The 21,835-nt window shown below is 35.0% G+C and overlaps 1 protein-coding gene across 3 annotated transcripts in view; it reads left to right on the top strand.

Annotated features, from left to right (window-relative positions):
• LOC134529410 (synaptotagmin-7) overlaps positions 1–21,835 on the top strand; it is an 807,269-nt gene that overhangs the window by 664,344 nt on the left and 121,090 nt on the right. The gene's annotated exons all lie outside the window — the stretch shown is intronic.

Raw genomic sequence — 21,835 nt, 5'->3', positions numbered from 1 at the left:
CCGTATTGCATTGTAAAAAATTAATTTACGTAATATTTAATCATGATTTAGGGGATAATTTCCGGGTCACTTTGCGTATATCCCCTACGTGCACATTTCCAGTGTCAGCTATACAGAAAACATTAAACGAGAGGCCACGTTCAAAATATTGTGATGCCAATATTGATACGGCCAGCATTCTTTAAGAAAGGCAGGTACTTGGAGAAAATACTATTCTTACATCCACCCATGCGATGCTTAGCTCGGGTCGCTTGCTGACTCCTGATCACAGCCGGACTCCAACCCAAGGCTGAAGAGCAGTTGAAACCATTTTAAATATGTTCCGAGCTGGCTGTTATAGTAAAAACAGTCACATATGGAAAACATTGTTGAATATACATTTATTTTAGAGGATATCTAATTTCTTTTACCGAAATTACAAATGTTAATTAAAAAACACGAGGGTGACCTGTATAATTCCTTCATAATAAGCCTTGGCAATGGATTGGAATTTACTATTGTGACATTTGCCAATGCTTTAAAATATAATTTTCGAAAAAGTTCCGAATGTCGGATATTTGTGCTCCATTACTTCACTTGACTGTTCGCAATTTTTTTTTTTCAATTTTCCATAACAATAAAACAATTAAAAACACTCATGAATCTTGATCAAAGCCATTTAAATTTAAATGTTAACTAAAATTAAAACTTTTAATTAAATTTTAGAAGCTGCATCAAAAAAACATAATTGATAAAAATAAAATACAAATTTGAATAATTCAAAAAATTTAAATATTTAAGAAATTAAACATGTTGAAATGAGTAACGCATCATGATTTTCAATTTTGTGGAACAATAACCGCATTAAAAAACTTTAATGTAACTTCTAAACAAATGTAAAAAAAATATTAATGTATGCATTTTTAAAATTATTCTAAGTAATTTTAAACTCATCAAGATCTCTTAGTAAGTTATAGAATTATGTGCATGCGTGAAACTCAAACGATAGGTAGTTATAGATTATCTTACTAAAATACAAAAGAGTGAGAAATTAAAAATAGATAAAAATTATTTCAAATTTATGAAATCCCGTCTTCTTGAAAGCCCAAGCGGAAAATAAATTATAATGTTAAATTGGCCTAATTTCCACAAATAAAATTCTTAAATATTTCATTATTAGTTTTTAACTATTTCATTTTATTTTTTATTAATTAAAATTGATAGTTAATATTTTCTTCTTTATTAGCAGTCAAGATACATATACGTATAGTTTGTATTTGAAAAACGAATAATGTTATAAAAACGTGTCGATGTTATAAGGTACGGTTACTTATATTTTATTATTACATCTAAAGGTAAATAATAAGAAACAAAGAAAATATTATATTGGCAATAAATCGCAAAAATAATCTGGTTTTTTAATCTAAAAAATTTAATAATGATGGAACAACAGCCTAAAATATTTTTTAAAACAGATTTTTAAAATAATACTATTTAATGTTCTTTTTAAACACTTTTCAGTGTAAAAACTTTCGTTAAAAATTGGTTAAGCGTGACCGCTTATATCATATACATATGTAATTAATTCAATGTATTTGTTGTTAAAATCTTTTTTATAAAAAAAATTAAAAAATTAAACGTACATTGTTAAGTTCTGATAAAGAATTTAAAAATTTTAAAAGTAAACAAAATTTGAAAAAAAAAATTTTTTTGCATTGAATAAAATTAAAATAATCCTGTAGTGTGAATTTTTGATAGAAACATTACTATAGTCCGTATATCCTTGAAATTTAATAAATAACTAAGTATAGTTATTTAAATAAATTAGTGTTTATACTTCCAGTTATCTATAAATGTTTTTGCTAGTTTTATAAAGAATAAAAGATTTAATTTAGGTGATTTATTTGTTTTTTCATAAATTTCTTTATGCATTTATTATAACAAATTTTTATTTCGAAATTTGAAACACAAAAAAAAAACTTTTTATTGCTAAGCGACAGTAACTGGAAAAATATATTATACGTGTACGCAAAACGACAAAATACAAATTTTTATTTATCGGATGAGTAGAAAGTTTAAGTAATATTATTTATAAAAATAATGCGAAAGTTTCAATATCTGCATATTTTAAGTGTAATTAAAGAAGTATAACTAGAGCTTCGGCAAAGCGATAGTGTTTGTCATGTAGTTTTGTCCAAAGAAACACAATCCAATATGGATACTTACTTAGAATAAAAATATATATTTTCGAAACTTTGGAAGTAAAAATAATTAAACTTAAATATTCAAACATATTGACAGAAAAGTAATAAACCAATTTTCTTCAAAACAATATTAAAAATGGAACCGCGTCTGGTCACTGCAATGCCAAAATAGTAGAATAACCTTACCACCTCCAAAATGTCATATTAATGTAATTTCGAACTCTATATAGCCTTAACCTCACTTTCACATACTTTCCTACAATTAAAGTAACGAGAATATTTACAATGATATAAATACTTTAATCATTTAACGTTAAGTAACATCAGTTCCTCTCAACTCCCAGCACGACAATTTAGTCATAGCGTGTTGTTCTTACTTACCAGCAACAATATTGAAATATAAGTATGGTATAATATGAGCAGTAGTTTTGAACTTAACTTCAAAATTATTTTTTTACATATATTCGAGTTTTAAAGGAACATAGCAATAGATTTATGCTACAACTAGTAACAAGTATTGTTGCCAACCTATTGATTTCTACTTGTCTACACTAGGCGTCTTTTAAAATCTATTGGAAACCCGATATTCTAACTAAATTGCATATTATATATGCTTTAGTTATTTTTAAGCTTCATTTATTATTTATGAGGCCCACAGTGACCAAATATGCATTGCAAAACACCTTCTTTGATGTCAATATTCTAACAAATATATGTAATACGTAAGCTAAAGTAACACATGTCAAGACTATGATAAGTCAAACTGAATAAATTGTTCACATTAAAGACCCAAACGATCAACACAAGCGATTGACAATTCCATGCATATAAAACAGGCATCTTCTAAATATTTGATATGCAGATGTATGTATCTGCTTTCAGCTACTTCTTATTGGTCAAAATTGCAACTGCTATCAGCAATATTAGAGCATTCCAGTTGCATAATAATAAACCATCACAATCCGACCATGCATGTATTTGCAACTAAATATAGGCGCCCCACAACACTCACTAAACAAAAGGAAATGGTTGTGTGATAATTCTGACACAATAATTCTCTCAAGACATCTCTTATAAGACGACGCTCACACAATGAGATACCTACATCTCAACTTTTTGATTTAATGTCACACACTCATGTGTTCAAAAGACAAAGCAATGTTTAAACATAAATGTTTACATACCATAACTCACATATCATTTATCCAAAAAATGAAAATTAGAAGACAGTGCTTACAAGACGACGCTGGAAAATCGATGCTGAAATGATCGTCTTTTAAAGATGGTCTTTCAAAGTAATGTTCACAAGATTATACTAATAAGGCGACGTCTAAACTGATAAGACGATGCTCACACGATAATTGCCTCACAAAAATTTTCAGATTTCGATGTTCATGTATAGATTCTCACATTTTACCGCTCAAAAGACAATGCTCACAACTTACACAGCAATGTACGATGAATATTTTATCAAGATAATACTAGCACTACACTCACATGATGTCACTCACTCAGGGATGCAAACCATACAATGTTCATAACATAACACTCACACCATGACGCTTATAACATACTCTTAGATGTCACCCAAAAATAACCACGACATAAACTTAATAATATACTAATATATTCAGGTGTTTATATTCAACTATGAACAGGTACGTCTTTGAAAATATTTTTAAAATGATCTATGTAAACAACTTGAAGAATTTTAAATATTCACCAATTTGCATAAAATCTATAAAACATACGAGATTGCATACTACTACAAAACCAGGGCTGATGAATGCCACACAAATAATAGTTATATCTCACAAAAATAATTATATTAGTAAAGTAGGGCAATAGTAAATTTAATTAAATATTTTTTATACAACTCGCCAGTATTTTAGCACTTCTATGCATTATATCATGCAAACGAATCATATGATAAACATGATCAAAATTACTTGTTCTTCACAATTCCCTTAATAAAATAAATTACATATTTCCTTAAGAATTGTTTAATTTCCATATTTTTTTAACCAATTTAATGTATGAACTGATCTAAAAAAAATTAGATCCGTTTCAAATTATGTAATCGAACAGTTAAGTTTATACCATATTCTTCAAATCTTCATTGTCAAGATTAAAAGTTGAAAGCCTGTAGGATTATGTTTGAGTGTATTTGTACATGTAAGTAGAATAGTCTGGTATGTTTATTCTACATGTTTTACTATTTTATAGATATTGTTAAAGCTTTTTATACATAGACATGTAAGCATCGTCCTGTTAGCATTTTCATATGTGCATTGTATAGAATTGCCTTTGAGTGTAGTCTTCGAAGCAATGTTTTGTGAGTATCGAATCATTGTCGTTTTTTGAGCATAGAGAACAGTCTTTTAAATGTCATTTTTGAGTTTCCAAGTTTATTACAATTAATTGGCTCTTTTGTGATCATTATAAACTTCACTGTGTGAATATTTATTTTTATTTTTAAGCATTGTTTTGTGAGTGTCGTCTTCTGAATGCCTATACACACGGGAGTTGATTTGCGTGCAACAATAGTAAGTCTTAGCAATTATGCATTGTTCACTGGGTCACCATATTGTTGTGAGTATCGGTTCGTGAAAGTCAACTCATAAGTCTCGTGTGAGTGTCATGCGATTATCGCTTTATGCATATCGTCTCGTGAGAATTATCTAATGAGCGAAACCTCAGAGAATTAGTTTTAAATGATCTCTTACAGATTATTTTGGGCCGAGTATTTTCAAGACCTCTTTAATGCGCCGACTGATCTATGGAGTAGAGTATGTAGTTTTATGTAACGCTACATTCCAAAACCGGCTTGCGATTTCTGTTTTCTTTCCCTGAGAATTCACTTCCTCTGCTCCATGCCGCGCCAGTGTGCACACGCAACACCTCAACAGTTCCTTCTTCGTCTCCAAGCACAGCTCGTTAGTGAGGAGTATCATTGACTCGGTGGAGGCTGCCTTGAGCATGGCTATCCTTGCCCTGACCTCCTTCACGCCATGAGCATTGTTTGTGATGATGCTTCCCAACTTGAAGTGTCACACTCTCTCTAAATGTTAGTTTAGGTCTTTGACATTCAGAAGTTCTGTACTAGTCGTTACATAAATTATTTAAGATGTTTAGTGTTTATCTTCATTTTATAGTCTACAATTTTGTGCCCACATATTGCAATGAAATCGTCTGCATTTTTTTTATCATCATTGCATTTTTCCTCGAATTTTTAAGTTCTGTGATATTTCGTGATCTTCTTTCTCAAACTGTTTCTCAGAAATTAATTGTTTGGTACTCACAAACGTTTCTGTCTTATCGTGTGAGTCTTTTGGGAACGGCTTACAAACCAGTAATGATAAACCCATATCTGAGCACTCGAACCTACAATCTCAGGGCTATAAGGTAGTTATGCTGATCACAATACTACAGAAGCCGAGGTTCCCTAGATATTTATTTATCTCTCAGCACTCTTTGCTAGTATTCTCATAATTTATTACTAAATAACTCCGTAAAAAAAACTCCTTTCATTTGATTAAAAATGCACAGACAACTTCTTTCATGTTGAAGATTCTGTCTGAGAACATGATTACTCCTTTCTAGCTACTAGTAGAATATTAAAGAATTTCCGGTGGCAGGATAGGAATGAGATGTGAGGTGCCGGTCTGAAATATTGGATTGTGACGTCACAGTGGCCATCTTGGATAACCTCGATCTTCACCTTTGACCTTCACCTTCAAAATCTGCCAAAAATTCGCCAAAACGGGTCAAAATGTCCAATATTGTAGAAAAAAATTCCACCAAAAATCTAAATATATATATATATATATATATATATATATATATATATATATAATTCCATTTTCGAGTGAATAAACCCGTAAAAAATTCATAAATTTGGAATTCGAAAATCTCAAACAACTTTACCTTAAAACAACGAAAATTCCTCAAAGAAGCTTAAATTTCTCATCTGAAAGCCTCCAATAAACCTCTGAGGACATTTGACACCAACCATTAGGATGTCATCGTTGCAATTTTGATAATGGCCGCCATCTTAAAAATTTCCCACAGTTATAGTTGCCGTAGCTGGATATTTTTTTTTTAAATATCCGTAAAGCGAATAAATACTGCATACTTTATACTGACTAGACTGTCACTATACTAACATATTTAACTGAATTAAGGGCAATTCCGCCAGGAGTAAATTATCTGCGGAAGCTATGATGATGGTTATCTTTACATTATTTAATATATCTCATAAAATCTTCAAGTATCTTAAAATCATATTGAACGAATACTTTTGAAGTACGAGACACGAGTTGGCTCATATCCTAGCTTCCCTCAAATTTTTCACTTGTGAACATTACCTAACAAGAATTGATTAAGGTAAACGCATTAACCTGCAGTTTGTATAGCAACAAACAGAGAGTGTACATTAAAAAGGGATTTTAATGGGGAGAAATAAGAGTAGAAATTTTCCGTCTTGCTATCAGCCTTTTTAGATTACAAACATTGTTATCGCGTTGTATTTAAAATTCACCTTCGCTATGGCCGAGAGTAATTAAGGGCGCCGTTCGGCTGAAGCGTAAACGCGCTACTGCGTTCTTGCTCGAAGCTGGGTGACGACTTTAAGAAGTATACTGCTGCTCGCCACACACTTTTGCCACGTTCTCATCTTCACCCTCTCCCTACCCCTGCACTTAGTACCCACTCTCTTGACCATCCAGTACTGCTGGCTTTGAAACTCTGCCAACCTTTCCCAGCCTGGCTAGGTTTGACCATACCGAGAAAGGCCCGCAGTGGAAGTTGCCCTGAACCTTAGGCTCAATGGTGCCTTACCTCAAGGTGGAAAAGTAGTTAGGCACAAAGGTAGGCCGACTGAATATGCTGCCTAAGAACAAAATGTATTTAATAAAGTATATAGATATTAAAGATGAAACAAACATTATGCTGTAAAGAAAAATAAAGGTTAGAAGGTATGAATAAATAAAAAAATTAAATTAGACAAATTTCAGAGGTCAGCCATATTACACTTCACTTTCTGGTTTTGTTATATATATTTTATGAATTACAAAACAAAATTACAATAATAAATATTCATAAAAAAAACAAGTGACTTTGAGTATTTTTTAAATCTCGCAATTGATTATATATATTATCTCTGGGGCCCCAACTAGTTTAAATAAAAAAAATTAATTATAGGTTACAATACATTTAAACATTTTGTTATATCTGAATTTGATTTTAATTTAGCAGGTTAATGTGTCCAAAAGAGAAATTCAATTGTCCGATGAATGCATGCTACATGCGGAGAACACAAGAGTAACTCTTATCTGGTGCACATCCTGAGGCCGTCGGAGAGAGGAGGGAAATCCACTCCTAGTTGAAAATCAGGTATTCATTTCATTTTGGAAACGGCTCGGTCACACCAGGACGCCCACCGATAAAAAACAGATGGTAATTCCAAAAATAATAAATGGATCAAGAAAATAATACATTAAACACGATCCTCAAAGGAATCGTGAAATAACTCACCCCTTCAGGCGGTTAGATGGTCTTAAGTTACTCCATAATACTACGATACACCAGAAGCTACAACTAAATCATGTTTTGATGGCTGCCACGAGATGAAGAAGGCAGAGACAGCAAATTGCTAGGAATTTAGCCGTGACCAAAGAGTCACCACTGTATAGAACAGTGCCAAATAAAAGTTGAGTTCCAAAATACCTATGGCATAATGCCTTACAAAGAAATACATTAAATAATTAGCTTTTGATATTTCATTACAATATTGTAAGTTCAGAAATGCATTACATATTGCATATTTAATAAAGTAAAAGATTACAAACAAACCACTATAATTATGTTATTATGTTATTATTATTTCATTATATTGTTATATTAATTTATTGAAAGTAACAAATATAATAGTAAATATAAATAATAAAAAAAATTAAGCAGCTCTTCAGTTTGCCTTAAAAAAAATAATAATATGATATTAACCATATGCCCAGCAAAGGCTGCAACGGCACAAAACGACTGGAGCCGCCGCCTCGTCATGCGCCCGAATCACTTTCTGCTTCTTTATTTCAGTTTGGCATATTTGTAGCAACAATTATACACAACATGATTTTTTGTTGCGATATTGCAAAATACTTATTTTAGTGGTTAATAGTAGTAGTTTGTTAAAAGTGGTCCGATGTCTGGCTTCTGGCTGAGGAACAGAGGGTCCGACCGCCATATTGGATTATGACGTCACAGCATTCATATTGGATGAACATGACCTTTGACCTTGACCATAAACATTTGCCAAACTTTGCCAAAAATGAATAAAAATTCGCCAAATTCCGCCAAAATATCAAGTTTTTAGAGAAAGAATTCCACCCAAAAATCTCTAAAATCTGAAAAATAACAAATTTCACTATTTTGGGATAAACTTCCCGTTTTCAAAGAAATTTACCTGTTTTAGCCCTCAAAAATGCCAATGGTATGAAAAGTCCATAAAGAAGCCCAAAGTCCGCGTTTACAAACCTCCCTAAGCTTCCGAGGTCCATGACCTTGAAAATTATGATGCCATGGTCAAAATTTTTAATTGACATTACCGTTGCACTTTTTGTTACGACCGCCATAGTAGTGTATAATATTTCCTCCTGGTACTGGCTTCTGGCTGTGGAGCGTTGGAGCCGACCGCGATCTTGTATTGAGACGTCACGGTGGCCATCTTGGATGACCTTGACACGGACGGCCATTTTAGACCCGCCATGTTATATCGGACTTTCCGCCATTTTGAATTCCACCATTTTGTTTTCTAGAACTTTCCGCCATTTTGAACTATCACAACACAGTTGCAATTTTCGTTATAACTGCCATCGACAAAATCTGTAATTTTTTAGCTAGAAATCTAGATAATTTTTAAAATTAAAAAATAAACAAATTTTAATTAAATATTATTTTCTTCTGCTAGAGTGCGCTACCACAATGTAAGGTTAATTTATGTCCACTAGAGTGCAGTATCATTTATTATTATTATTATGGCACCCCGTCATCTTGAAATTTAGATGACATCTTGAAAAATTCAAATATTTACCTAACATAGAAAATCGGGAAAAATTCCAAAATTCATTAATTTACTGATTGAACCGATGGATTCCTGTCCTTTGTTCGATACCTGGGCGATGAAAAACAATTGAATTTTATGTAAAAAAAAACTCTTATTCAATAAAATATGGTGAAAAGTCCTCAATGAGGCTTAAATTACTCCACTACCAGCTTCCAGTAAGCCGATTATGACATAGGGACCGCCATATTGAAAATAAGTAATAATTAAATAAGAAACTCGGAAAAAATTACAAAACTCAATTTTAATAATCTGCAACTAAACTGATTGATTCGACTAATTCCTGTCCTTGCTTCGATCTTTGGTCAATGAAATAATTTATTTTCGGGTAAAAAAACTCAGATTTAATAAAATATGATAGAAATTCCTAAAACATGGTTAATTTTCTAACATACCAGCATCCTATAAGCCAATATGGTCGCCATCTTGGAAAGTTGTGTTTATTGACCCAAAAATTCGGAAAATATTTCACAATATATTTAAAAAACACTTATTAAAATAATGATAGATGCGATAGATTTCCGTCTTTGGTTTTTATTCTCAGCCAGTATTAAGAATGAATAAAGCTTAAAATAAATTTTCAATCTTTCTTCCATTACCTTTCATGGAGTTTATTAATCATTCATTCTACGAAACACAACTCTGGACAAGATACCTGTCCGAAGAATTAAATATGTTGACGCGCTGCCTAACAAGGAAGTCTATTTTTTTCGATGTAAGAAATACATTCCAACCAGTTCATGTACAATGCAATACGTATATACCAAATGTTTTCGGACCACGAGACCAGGACATGGACAATGTCAGATGTATAGACCAAAAATGTACTGCCCACAACACCTTCTTCGTCAATAGCCAATACAACATATTTCTAAAAGTCAAGATAAAGTCTTCGAACTGTCAGAACTAAAGTATTCAAAAATCAATTACAAGCAATTAGACCAACGGAACATGCTTTACGCTTACTAAAGGAGCAAGAATCCCGAAAAAAATGTTTTATCAAGACCGAGAGGTTTCGAAACAGTAAATATTCAGAGCTACTGCCGATTTTATTACGCAAATTTTAACGAAAACACAAATTTAACAAAAGAAAATAACACCCGGTACACACACTGGACACACAGTACAAACAGGACACACACTGGAAAACAGTTCACACATTACACACACTGGAAACACATTATACACAATACACACACTGAACACACTACAATCTGGGCATACACACACAATGGACCCACACTATACACAATGGACACACATTGAACACACAGGAACACAAATTTAAAGGAAAGGACGCACATTTGGAAGCACAATTAAGGAAAAGGAAGCACAATCATAGAAAAGGAAGCACAGTCGGAAGCAATTCGACATTGAGGAAGCACAATCAACGAACATGCAATACACAAACACAGGGCATGTATTTGACAAAAAGGAAGCACATAATAACGAAAATTCGATGTGGTGTAGTACGATCTAGTCACAGGAATACAATCTCGCCAATATATGGTAGGCCCCAACTGCTTCAATATGCCAATATCTCCAAAGCTCCAATTGCTCCCAGACCTCCAATCCTCCAGGTCCTCCAAGGCTCTAATCGCTTCAACAACTCCAAGTGCTACAAAGCTCCAAATACTCCAATTGCAGTAAAAGCTCCAACTGCTCCAATTGCTCCAAGTGCTCCGAAGCTCCTAGTGCTCCAACGCTCCAAGAACTCCAATTCTACAAGAGCTCGAAAGCTCCAATTTATCCAACAGCTCCAACAGCACAAATTGTTTCATGTGCTTCAATTGGCCATCAGCTTAAAGTGATTCAAGAGCTTCAAAGCTCCATTTGCTTCAAGAGCTCCAATGTGTCAATTGCTCCAATAGGCCAACATCTCCAAGTGTACCTAATCTCCAAAAGCTCCAATGCTCCAAGAGCTCCAAATCTCCAATCGCCCCAACATAGCCAACTGATCAAATTGCTCCAAGTGATCCAATGCTCCAAGTGCTCTAAGTGATCGAATTGCTCCATCTTCATTTGTCTACAACTGATTTCATTTGCAGTTTTTGATAAAACGTAGCCAGAGCATATTCGAAAAAAGGAAGCGCATTTGGAAGCACAGTAAAAAAATGCACTTTTTTACTAAAAGGATGCAGATTTGACAAAAATTCAACTTGGCAAAATACGATAAAATCAGAATGATTCTGTGCCATCAGTCGGATATGATACTACAGTCTTGTCTACACACATCTAACAAAAAGGACGTACATTTTCACGAACATTTATCTCAGTAGGATGCGATCGTCAAATTTACGATAGGATATAATGCCTCCAACTGTAATTGGCTTCTACGATCATTGACTCTGTCAATGGCTCCCACTATCATTGGCTCCAACTGCCATTGGCTATAACTGTCATTGACTCCAACAGCAATTGGCTCCAACGGTCATTGGCTCCAACAGCCTTTGGCTCAAAAATACTTTGGCTCCAATAGTCGTTAGCTCCAACAGTCATTGGCTCCAACGGTCACTGGCTCCAACAGTCATTGGATCCAACAGTCATTGGCTCCAACGGTCATTATCACCGACGGTCATGGCTCCATTGGTCTTTGGCTCCGTCAGTCCTTGGCTCAAACGGTTTTTGGCACCAACAGTCTTTAGCTCCAGCTATCTTAGGCTTAGCTGCTATTTGGCTACGATACTACATATGTGGGTACGAAGCTGCGAGACTACAGGACTACAAGACTTCAGCTGGCTAAGAGGCTACAAAACTACTGGGCTACAAGGTTATTAGGCTACAAGCCTATGGGATTACAAGTCTACAAGTCTACGAGGCTACGAGACTAGGGGAGACCGGGGCAGGTTGGCATCAGGGGCACGTTGGCACAGTCGCTGTAGTTCTCTAAACAGATGCAGTAAAGCGCCACCAGTACCTACTACGCGATGTGCGTTAGTCGAGTGTCTTGTCCCTCCGTTGACGGTACTGAAAATTGTGACTTTTTCAGCGGAAGAGAGAACTTTTTGTGTTTATTGAACATGTAAGTAAAATTGTATTTTAACTTAAAATCCTAAATAACATTGTATATATAACGTAATTTTTTGTATACATATATTCATCTTAAAGAAAACTTTTTAAGGTTTGCTTTTAGCTATCAAGAAGAGTTAATTTTGTTCTGTTGATTTATTGAGGGTAATGTAAAGAAGTAACCAAGTAATGGGGCACATTGGCACAATGAATAAGGGGTAGGTTGGCACACTGTGACAACGTGCCCCATAACTCGAAAATTTATTAACAGCCCATTTTTATATCCCGATAATGTTTATGCAACATTAATAATAAATATAATAAATGTTTTTAGTATTTATAATATATTTGATATATTTTACAACTAGTATACTTGCAAAAACTGAGGATGCATACTAAAAATAACTGTTTGTTTCTTCCTAAGATTTCACAATGGTGCGCACATACAAGGAGAAGACTACCAGGGGCCAAGTGTCAGCCGAAACAATGGAAGCAGCTTTACTTGCTGTAAAAAGAACAAACCGTTCAATAAGTGGAGCCGCTCAAGATTTCGGCATACCATATAGGACACTGGCTAGATATTGCGCTAATTATAAAAAAAATTCACTATCTGGGCCAGCATCACCACATCCTCTTACATCCCCACAACCTATGGCAGCACCACCACTGACTATGGCAGCACCACCACAGCCTATGGCTGCACCACCACAGGCTATGACAGCACCATCACAGCCTATGGCAGCACCACTACAGACTATGGCAGCACCACCACAGCCTATGGCAGCACCACCACAGCCTATGGCTGCACCACCACAGGCTATGACAGCACCACCACAGCCTATGGCAGCACCACTACAGACTATGGCAGCACCACCACAGCCTATGGCAGCACCACTACAGACTATGGCAGCACCACCACAGCCTATGGCAGCACAACCATTACAGCATCTGGCGAATGTTCCTGCATCTTTGCAATTTAGCTATGCTAAACCATGGAAAGTAAGCCTACAAAAGTTTGTTTTAATTTATTTCATATATCTTGACATTCCTTTGTATGCCTTTTGAGAACATACCATCGAAATCTACTCATATTGATTCGTCCCCATTACCTACTGGCCAGACTTCGTATGCTTCCCCAGAGTTGGTAAGCCCATTCGCCAAAGCAAGACCAAGAAAAGAAACTAGCAAAGGCAGAAAGAAAAGGAAATCAGCAATTTCGACAGACACTACAATAAAGAGGGCTTTGGCAGAGGAACAGGAATCTTCAAAGAAAAAGAAAGAAGACCGTTTAAGAAACGGCAAATCGCCAAAGAAACTTTTTCTTTTGGATCGCACATCCAAGAAAATTTGCATTCCAAAAAGCTCTTCCCTTTGGAAAGTGATGGTGAAGATGAGGACTGCCTTTGTATTTGCTGCTTAGGTGCATTTAGAAGTTCAGAATGCAGTCAAGAATGGGTGCAGTGTACCAAGTGTCATAAATGGGCAAAAGAAGACTGCATTTCCGGTGACACTCTATTTTATGTGTGTTTCAGATGCAAGAAAAACTTATGAAAATGATCTTGTTTACGGACGTAGGTATATTGTTCAAAGGAACAAGTTAGTTAACTTTTATTTTTGTGTTTATTTTATATTGATATATTGTTATGGGTCATTTTATATTTTCAGATTATTTATTACAAGCTTTTGATATTTGTGTGTTGTGCCAACTTGCTTCAATAGCGGGGCACGTTGGCACGCTTGTCTTTACTTCAATAAAAGTTGTTTTGAAAATTTCATATTGAAATTTACTTAAATCTAGTAATTTAAAAATGTGCTTTAACGTTTATTCTTTTTGTTAACGACACAAAACTTTCATGTATGTTAATATCATATCTTTAAAAAATGAATTTACTAAAAGTGTGCAAACCTGCCCCGGTCTCCCCTTCTTGGCTCTGTCTTTGACTCCATTAAGCATGCTTATATATGACATTGAACAGTCATATAAAAATAGACTTCCCCTATATCACCATTGCCACTACACATATGCATTCATTTACACAATAACAAACGGCTGCTTACTGACAGCATATAAAGCTACACGGGTATAATAACCTCATTCCTTTTGTTAGGAAATTCCCCCGAAATATTTCAGGAGTAATTCCTTGTCGAATTCAAGTAAGAGTTTACATAACCACATAAGAGCCTTGCTCTATTCCTGAGGTTCGTATCCACCTTTGAAAATAAGTTAAAACAATGGTATCAATGCAAAAACTCAAAAACTACACTATAGTAAACATTCCTTTCTCTTATAAATATAATCGCCGGCACCTTTTTATTGCTTACAAAATTTGTGCATTTCAGTATTATAATTAATTTATGCCATTTCATCGAGGATCATGGCCTTATTGACAAAAACAACGTGATTGTTCCAACTACCCAGGACGCATCCTTTAGATAAAACACGCATCCTAGAAAGCAGCGACAATGACAGAACGCCTGAGACGTAGAAAATACGTGTGTATCGAAAAACACAAATTTTGTTTGAAATAAATTGTGATATTTTTATGATCATGAGGGAACATTACTTAAAATTAGTTATAGGGTAAACAAATGTATAGAATAAAACAGTATATCCGGCACTGTAGTTTAATTTCAAAATGTTTTCGATATTTTTGCACACATAGTATTTTATAAAACTGATTTTAAAGGTGGATATAATCTTTTTAAGTTGTTCAAGGTTGTGCGTTGTTACAAACAATACTTAAATTTTTATCAGGAAGAACTTGTCTAAACAAATAGGTATCCGGCTAAAAAATTACAGCGTGTTTAAGAAAGAAGTGTAAAAACTCAGAAGAGTTATATATATCTTAATAAAATAATAAGATCAGCCACCTATTGTTCTTAACACCATTTAATTTTCTTGTTATTAGTAATATTTGAGGGATTTTTCTGTAAATGCATCATGATAGCTCTCTTGCACTGTATGTTTCGTCTCAGTTATTTCAACAGATATTTACTAAATACGTATAATCTAACAGCGGTAAAACGTGGCGCAAGTGTTTACAGTTATGACCACTTGCGTGACCTTTCACAGCTCGTTTACAACGTCTAGCAAATATCTGGTGAGAAAATTTAAGACGAATCATAAACAGCAAAATAATTAGGAAAATCCCATAGTTAAAAGCAATGACAAGTTAATTTAAATACAATTTCGGCGTGTGAGACCGAGCCTTAAATATGTGGATTGAAACACTGGCGAGGCGTGTGGTATAGTTAAGGGGAAGCAACTACAACACCGTTCACCCCAATAATGATGTGTTGGGGGGGGGGGGGGGGGGGGGGTTGCTCCCCCTCATTTGGATTTCAAGATACCAAATGGTTGGTACTATTTGAGTAATTTTCATAACTGAACATTAACTATACCTTTGGTAGAAATATTGATTGTTTTATAATAAAGAATTTCTGTGAAAGCTGTTGAGATCTCAAGATGAATTATGAGTTCACTATCATATTCAGCCAATTCATTAAGAAATTATATATAATCACCCTTAATAACTGACAAATTAGACTCGTAATGACCACAAAAAGCCAGTTTTGGTTTAGCCAAATAATAATAATAAAGTTGCTTTTATAAGATGGCTCACTATCCGTCTGTTTTTTCTTACTCTCTCATTATGGATATCAGTACTTAGCCGATACTGGCTGCTAACTGCAAATTCAATAAGTGTTTTACCGAACTGTTTGAGTTCTTTAAAACACACAATGCGGTTGTAGGACAATTTGTGCCGTTTTACTGCTTTCTGAAGATTATTTAAATCGCAAAAACCTTGCTTACTTTTGAAAAAGTAAGCAAAGCTTAAATAGAAGTGTTTCTCAGTTTCTTGCAACCACATATCCAGGATATATGTTCGTAAGTATGTGGCCAAAACTGGCGATTGAATGTTTTTATTTTTGTCTCCAGAGCTAAAGGAGGTTTAGGCTTGCCACTGAGGATTGTTTCGTTTATTTGTTGAAAACTGAAAAAAAAAAAAACTACTGTTTATTAGTTTTTTCTATAATACAGTTAAAATTACGGACGCTCGATTCCTCTTAATCCAATGGAACAGCATTACCATAAAATCCAGGTCGAGAAACCTTCCTACTTGCCATAATTCTGGTGTGGAAGCGATCTTCACAGCCGCTTCCCGCCATTCTACATAGGTATTTCTCGTACCTATGTTAGAAGAAAAGTTTACGGTTTATTTATATAACACCGCTGTTCACTTTAAAAAAGAAAACATTTAAGTATATTTTAAGACACTCAACATTCATTAAATTACATTAAAATATGTGTATAATGTTTTCTTCTTTATATTTTACACGCGGCTCTTAAATGGTTTTTGCACAATAGAAAGATGCACGCGAAGCCGCTTCCAGGCCAACGGAACCTTCGCAAGTCTAGTTCGTAGTTCCTTTTATCCTTCCTAGATAGGGACACTAGTCCAGCCACCCGCGCGCGAAGTTACAGGCCGAGGCTTTATATGGGCGGACTGCTAGTTGCGTTAGTGTGCAACACGCATCTACACTGCCGTAATTATTTTTGTTGCTGATTACATTTTCCAGCTAATATAAAACATAAATATTTTTATTGTTATGCACTGGGCACTGGTTAATGGAAGGAAAGCGCCGCTTCCACAGCTACCATGGACGCTTCTCCTCTGGATGGAAAGCATGTTATGTAGGATGTAATAAAACGTATGTGACGTAAATTAACAGTTTTCATTAAGAATTAAGGGCTATAATAAAATTAATGTGATGAATTTTATTCCCACCTCGATGATGTAAAAGATAAGGGTTGGTACTTTTATTGGTAGTAAAATGTGGCCAGCAAATTATTGCGTGCATTTGACGGCAGATTATGAAACACGGCGGGCTAATTGCCAACATATATCTTGATGCACAACTCTGGCACAGTTAACGAGGTTAATTCGTTATTGACACACGGCATTGACGGCCTGCCTAGGAAACTTTGGGAGTGATGAGTGGGTAGTGGACTATAGCACGACGATTACCAAACATTTTGTTATTTGAATCTCATGTTTATCAGCGAAACCTGTGGAGGTTCATCACAATAAACACCTCATGTAACTATTGTGAATATCTCATTTTCGTTTATATCAACAATGGTGAGAGTAAAAGAGATGTACTGGAAATACTTTTTTGTTAATTACCCTCTCATGTTTCATTATCTATCACCAAACGCATATAATATTTTACTAGGCACATTTTAATACAAATAAAATTGCTCAAACTCCTATTTTTAATAGGGTTTTACATCTTATAACTTTATTTAATAAAAAAACGATAATTAATTAAAACGTTTACAAATTGCTATTTCTTTACCTTACAAAGATTTGAATTGTCTTACACATAACATACTTTTTAACAGGCCCCGCCAATTTTCGAGTTTTTGCAGCGTTTCTGACTTGAGATGGGCCCTCAGTAGCTTATCTGAATCGTCGTAATATCTGGTCAAAAATAACTGCGTAGTGTTTGTACACGTCATTCTGAAAAGTCCCGTAATGGTTCAAGATTTCAACTAGCTGTATTCAGATTATTGCATCCATTCGCCTTCATAAATTTCGAGTTACACACAGTAGTAGCCTATAGCTTGGCCGTTCCGCCGCCAGGAGTAAGAATAAGGATTAGTATGAGGTCACGGTGGCCATATTGGATGACCTTGGCCTTGACCTTTGACCTTAACATTGACACCGGCAGCAATCTTGGATCTTCCATCTTGAAATCGAGGGCCCCACTCACTAATGTTGCACTTTTCGTTACGCACACAATCTTGGATGTGTATGATGTCATCGTTGCACTTTTAGTTACGTTCTCCATCATAAATCTAAAGTTGTTGCAATTTTCAATTCGGCCGCCATCTTAAATTGTATGTTACATTACTAGCTAATTTTGGCGAAGTCTTATCGACATATTAAATTTAATTTTATATACAAAATCCACTGGAAGCACTGTGATTTGAACCGTTACAGCTCTGACCTATGGGTTGGAAAATATACGCATTTAATTGCACAAACATCGAGTCAATAACTGACTGAGAATTAAATAACATACCTATATAAAAATAACATACATATTGGACTTATATATTTTTTTAATTTGAAGGAATGATAAATATCATCACATGTTAGAGACCGAGCCACCATATATGTTTTTTTCAATACATGCTACTAGGTATGCTAGTCAACACATATCTCCTACTAGAGAGAGATCCCACCATCTTGTTTTAAGTAATCGGTAACAGGACTGCTAGTTTCATGTAGTATGTAGGGGAACCTGGGGCAGAATGGGGAAGCGGGGCATAACGGGGGTACCACGATTTTATCGTCAATAACATGCTGCCACCTGTTATGTGTAGACGGAACTTAAACTCCAAAGTGAAACACAGCGCCACAGCGTATCCGGAGCCATCTTGTTGTTTGCAGTTCGTTAGAAGTGGCAGTATGCTGTTTCAGACTGTGTGTTTTGCAATGTTTACGTGATATTCCAGCCAAGGTAACTAAATAGACTTACTTATTTAAAATTTATAATTATACTAATTAAAAAGTGCATGTCTTTAGTGACAATTTATGAATGCCATCTAATGTTTTAGATAAGTACATTTTTAGCTAGAAGGTTGTAACCAAAAATGTTTCTCAAGGGGAAAAACGGGGTACCTACTACCCCATTTTGCCCCATGTTTGTTTAACTAAATACTGGAATGACAATTTGTGATATTCTGCATAGATTATTTATTCTAAAAAATCTACTTATATAAAATGTACACATCAGTGTCTCTGAAATTCTAAGGCATCCTGAAATTTATCTTCGAAAACCTGAAGCTACATCAGCGGCAAGTGCAATGGGCTTCAATAAAGTAGCAGTATCGACGTTTTTTGATCTCTTAACAGAGGTTGTTGACAAATATGGCCTCACTGCAGATAAAATTTATAATGTTGATGAGACGGTAATCACTGTTAATCCCAAAGGTCATTCCCAAATTATTTCTCAGAGGGGTAGACGGCAGGTTGGTACTGTGACTTCAGCTGAAAGAGGGGAAACTGTAACAGCAGAAATTTTTTTTTCGGCTGCTGGTGTTTATATACCACCTATGCTAATCTTTCCAAGGAAAAGGATGCAACAAGAGTTTCAAACAGGACTACCTCCTGGATCATGGGCTGAGGTTGAAGATAAAGGATGGATCACAGAGGAATCATTTATTTCATGGTTTAATAAATTTGTTATCTTTTCTAGAGCATCCAAACAATCACCAGTGCTTCTCTTGCTTGATGGGCATGCAGCTCATACTAAAAACCTTCAACTAATTGATACAGCCCGGGGAAATGGTGTTATTTTCTTGTGCTTTACTCCTCACTGTTCCCATAGTCTACAACCACTAGATGTATCATTCATGAAGCCCCTCAGCAAGTATTACGAAGATGAAGTGAGTAAATGGTTGCGTTCTCATTCTGGACGCGTAGTGACGTTATTTGAGCTTGCATCTCTGTTTGGATCAGCTTACTTGCAGGCTGTAACTATGTTGACTACCATGAATGGTTTTCGGAAGACTGGGATCTGGCCTGTTGATAGGAATGTGTTCACTGAAGTAGATTTTCTTCCTGCAGATCCCACTGACATAGATTTACAAGCTGATGGTCCTAGCACTGTACCACCTCTGCAAATTCCTCCCACAGATGACCCTCAAGAAGGGTGCTCTAACCCGGCAGATGCAGAACTCCAAACAGCAACTTCAACGTCCTTGCCTGAAACATCCTTTCAAAGTAGAGCTACTCTCTTCACTTTCCCAAATTGTTCTCCTGAAAATGTTCTACCTGTCCCCAAATTAGTACAAGGCGAAAAGAGGAAAACACGTAAAAGGGGAACAACAGCAATTTTTACTGCATCTCCCTATAAGGCAGAATTACTAGTCATCCAGAATAAAAAGTACCAAAAAATTGACACGAACAGCACAGAAACAGCTCAATTTAGATGAGCGAAAAACGAAAAGAAAGAAAAGCATAAAGTCTCCAAGTGCTCAATAAGTGAGTGAAGAAAGTCAAGATGACGATGCGGAGTGCCTGTACTGCAAAGACTTTCATTCTAAGTCAAATGAAGGATGGATAAGTTGTTCAAGATGTTTAAAGTGGGCTCACAATTCGTGTGCTGGCAATGACAGTGATGATGACGAAGTGGTTCACATCTGTGTACCCTGTGCACACTAACTGCCATAAATTAAACTTATTTAGAAAATTAAAATTATTGGTTTCCAAATTTATTATAACTATACCCCATTTTGCCCCATACTAGGGGCAAAATGGGGCAAAACGCATTTTCTTATTTAAATGATGCTTATTAAAATAAATAATAATTTATAATTTTAAATTTATGATTTAGTTATTCTTCATAGACTAAAGTATCATTTTTACATCAAATTTGTCAAATTTTAACATTTCTTACTACTTTTATTACCTTCCAACCATTAGATACCCCAATTTTCCCCAGGTTCCCCTACACTCAATGTCAGCCAGAGGAGGCTTTTGCCATAATAGTTTAAATTTAACCCACCAGAGTGCATGAATCATTCATTTTTGTGGCGTCCGCCATCTTGACATTTGGTAGTAATTATCAATTTCTATAATTATTAAGATAAAAATTAGGAAAATAAATTACAAAAAATTACATTATTTAAATATTAATTCGATAGACATCAGTCCTGGTTAGAAACTTGACTGATGATAAAACTAAATTATAGGTAAGAATTATTATTTAATTAAAGTACTAAAAAAGGGACAGGTTCGAGAGAATAAGAAACAAAATAAAAATCAAAAAAATAATACCAAATTTTTTGCAAGTACAAAAACAAAGTAATTACTAACAGTTCTCTATTTCTACAGTCATGTTAGAGTACGAAGCAAGTCCTTTGCATACCTTACACATACCATATTGTGGGGTGTAAAAAATTACCCCGTGCGGGGGCAAACAGCCCACGTCCATCTCTACCTGCACCGCCAGTTACAAGCATTATTTTTCAACCCCGCTAACCTTGACTTCGCCAAGGTCACTTGCGTAAATGCAGTAGAGACGCAAAACTAAATTTCAAGTTTGATTGGGTGTGCAGTAGGTTATTGCAGCGTTCAATACAATTACATTATATGCAAACATTTAAATTTATTCCCGATAAATTAGAATTCATGAAATACAAACAAGTGAAATAAAATATATAGAAAACTACATAAAATTTACAAATGCTATACGTGACGCCCGGCCGTAGCGATCACGTTAGCTGCGGCACAAAAACCTTGCCATCGCATAAGTCTAATCTGTCCATCACCGCGCGAGGGAGGGGAGGGAAAGTCCACACGAAATCTTGGCTTGCATCCCAAAAAAAAACAACCTCTTCTTTCACCATTAATAAAATTAAAGTTTTACTTACATTGGTGCTCGCCGTGCCGTAGAAATTTACCAAACTGTACCGCCTCGGGTACCCGGGCTGTAGACTGGGCATAGATGA

This window comes from Bacillus rossius, chromosome 2 (assembly GCF_032445375.1).
Source record: "Bacillus rossius redtenbacheri isolate Brsri chromosome 2, Brsri_v3, whole genome shotgun sequence".
In the NCBI taxonomy this organism is placed as follows: Eukaryota; Metazoa; Arthropoda; class Insecta; order Phasmatodea; family Bacillidae; genus Bacillus; species Bacillus rossius.
The sequence above is the reverse complement of the archived record's forward strand: the minus strand, read 5'-3'. Positions and strand labels throughout refer to the sequence as shown.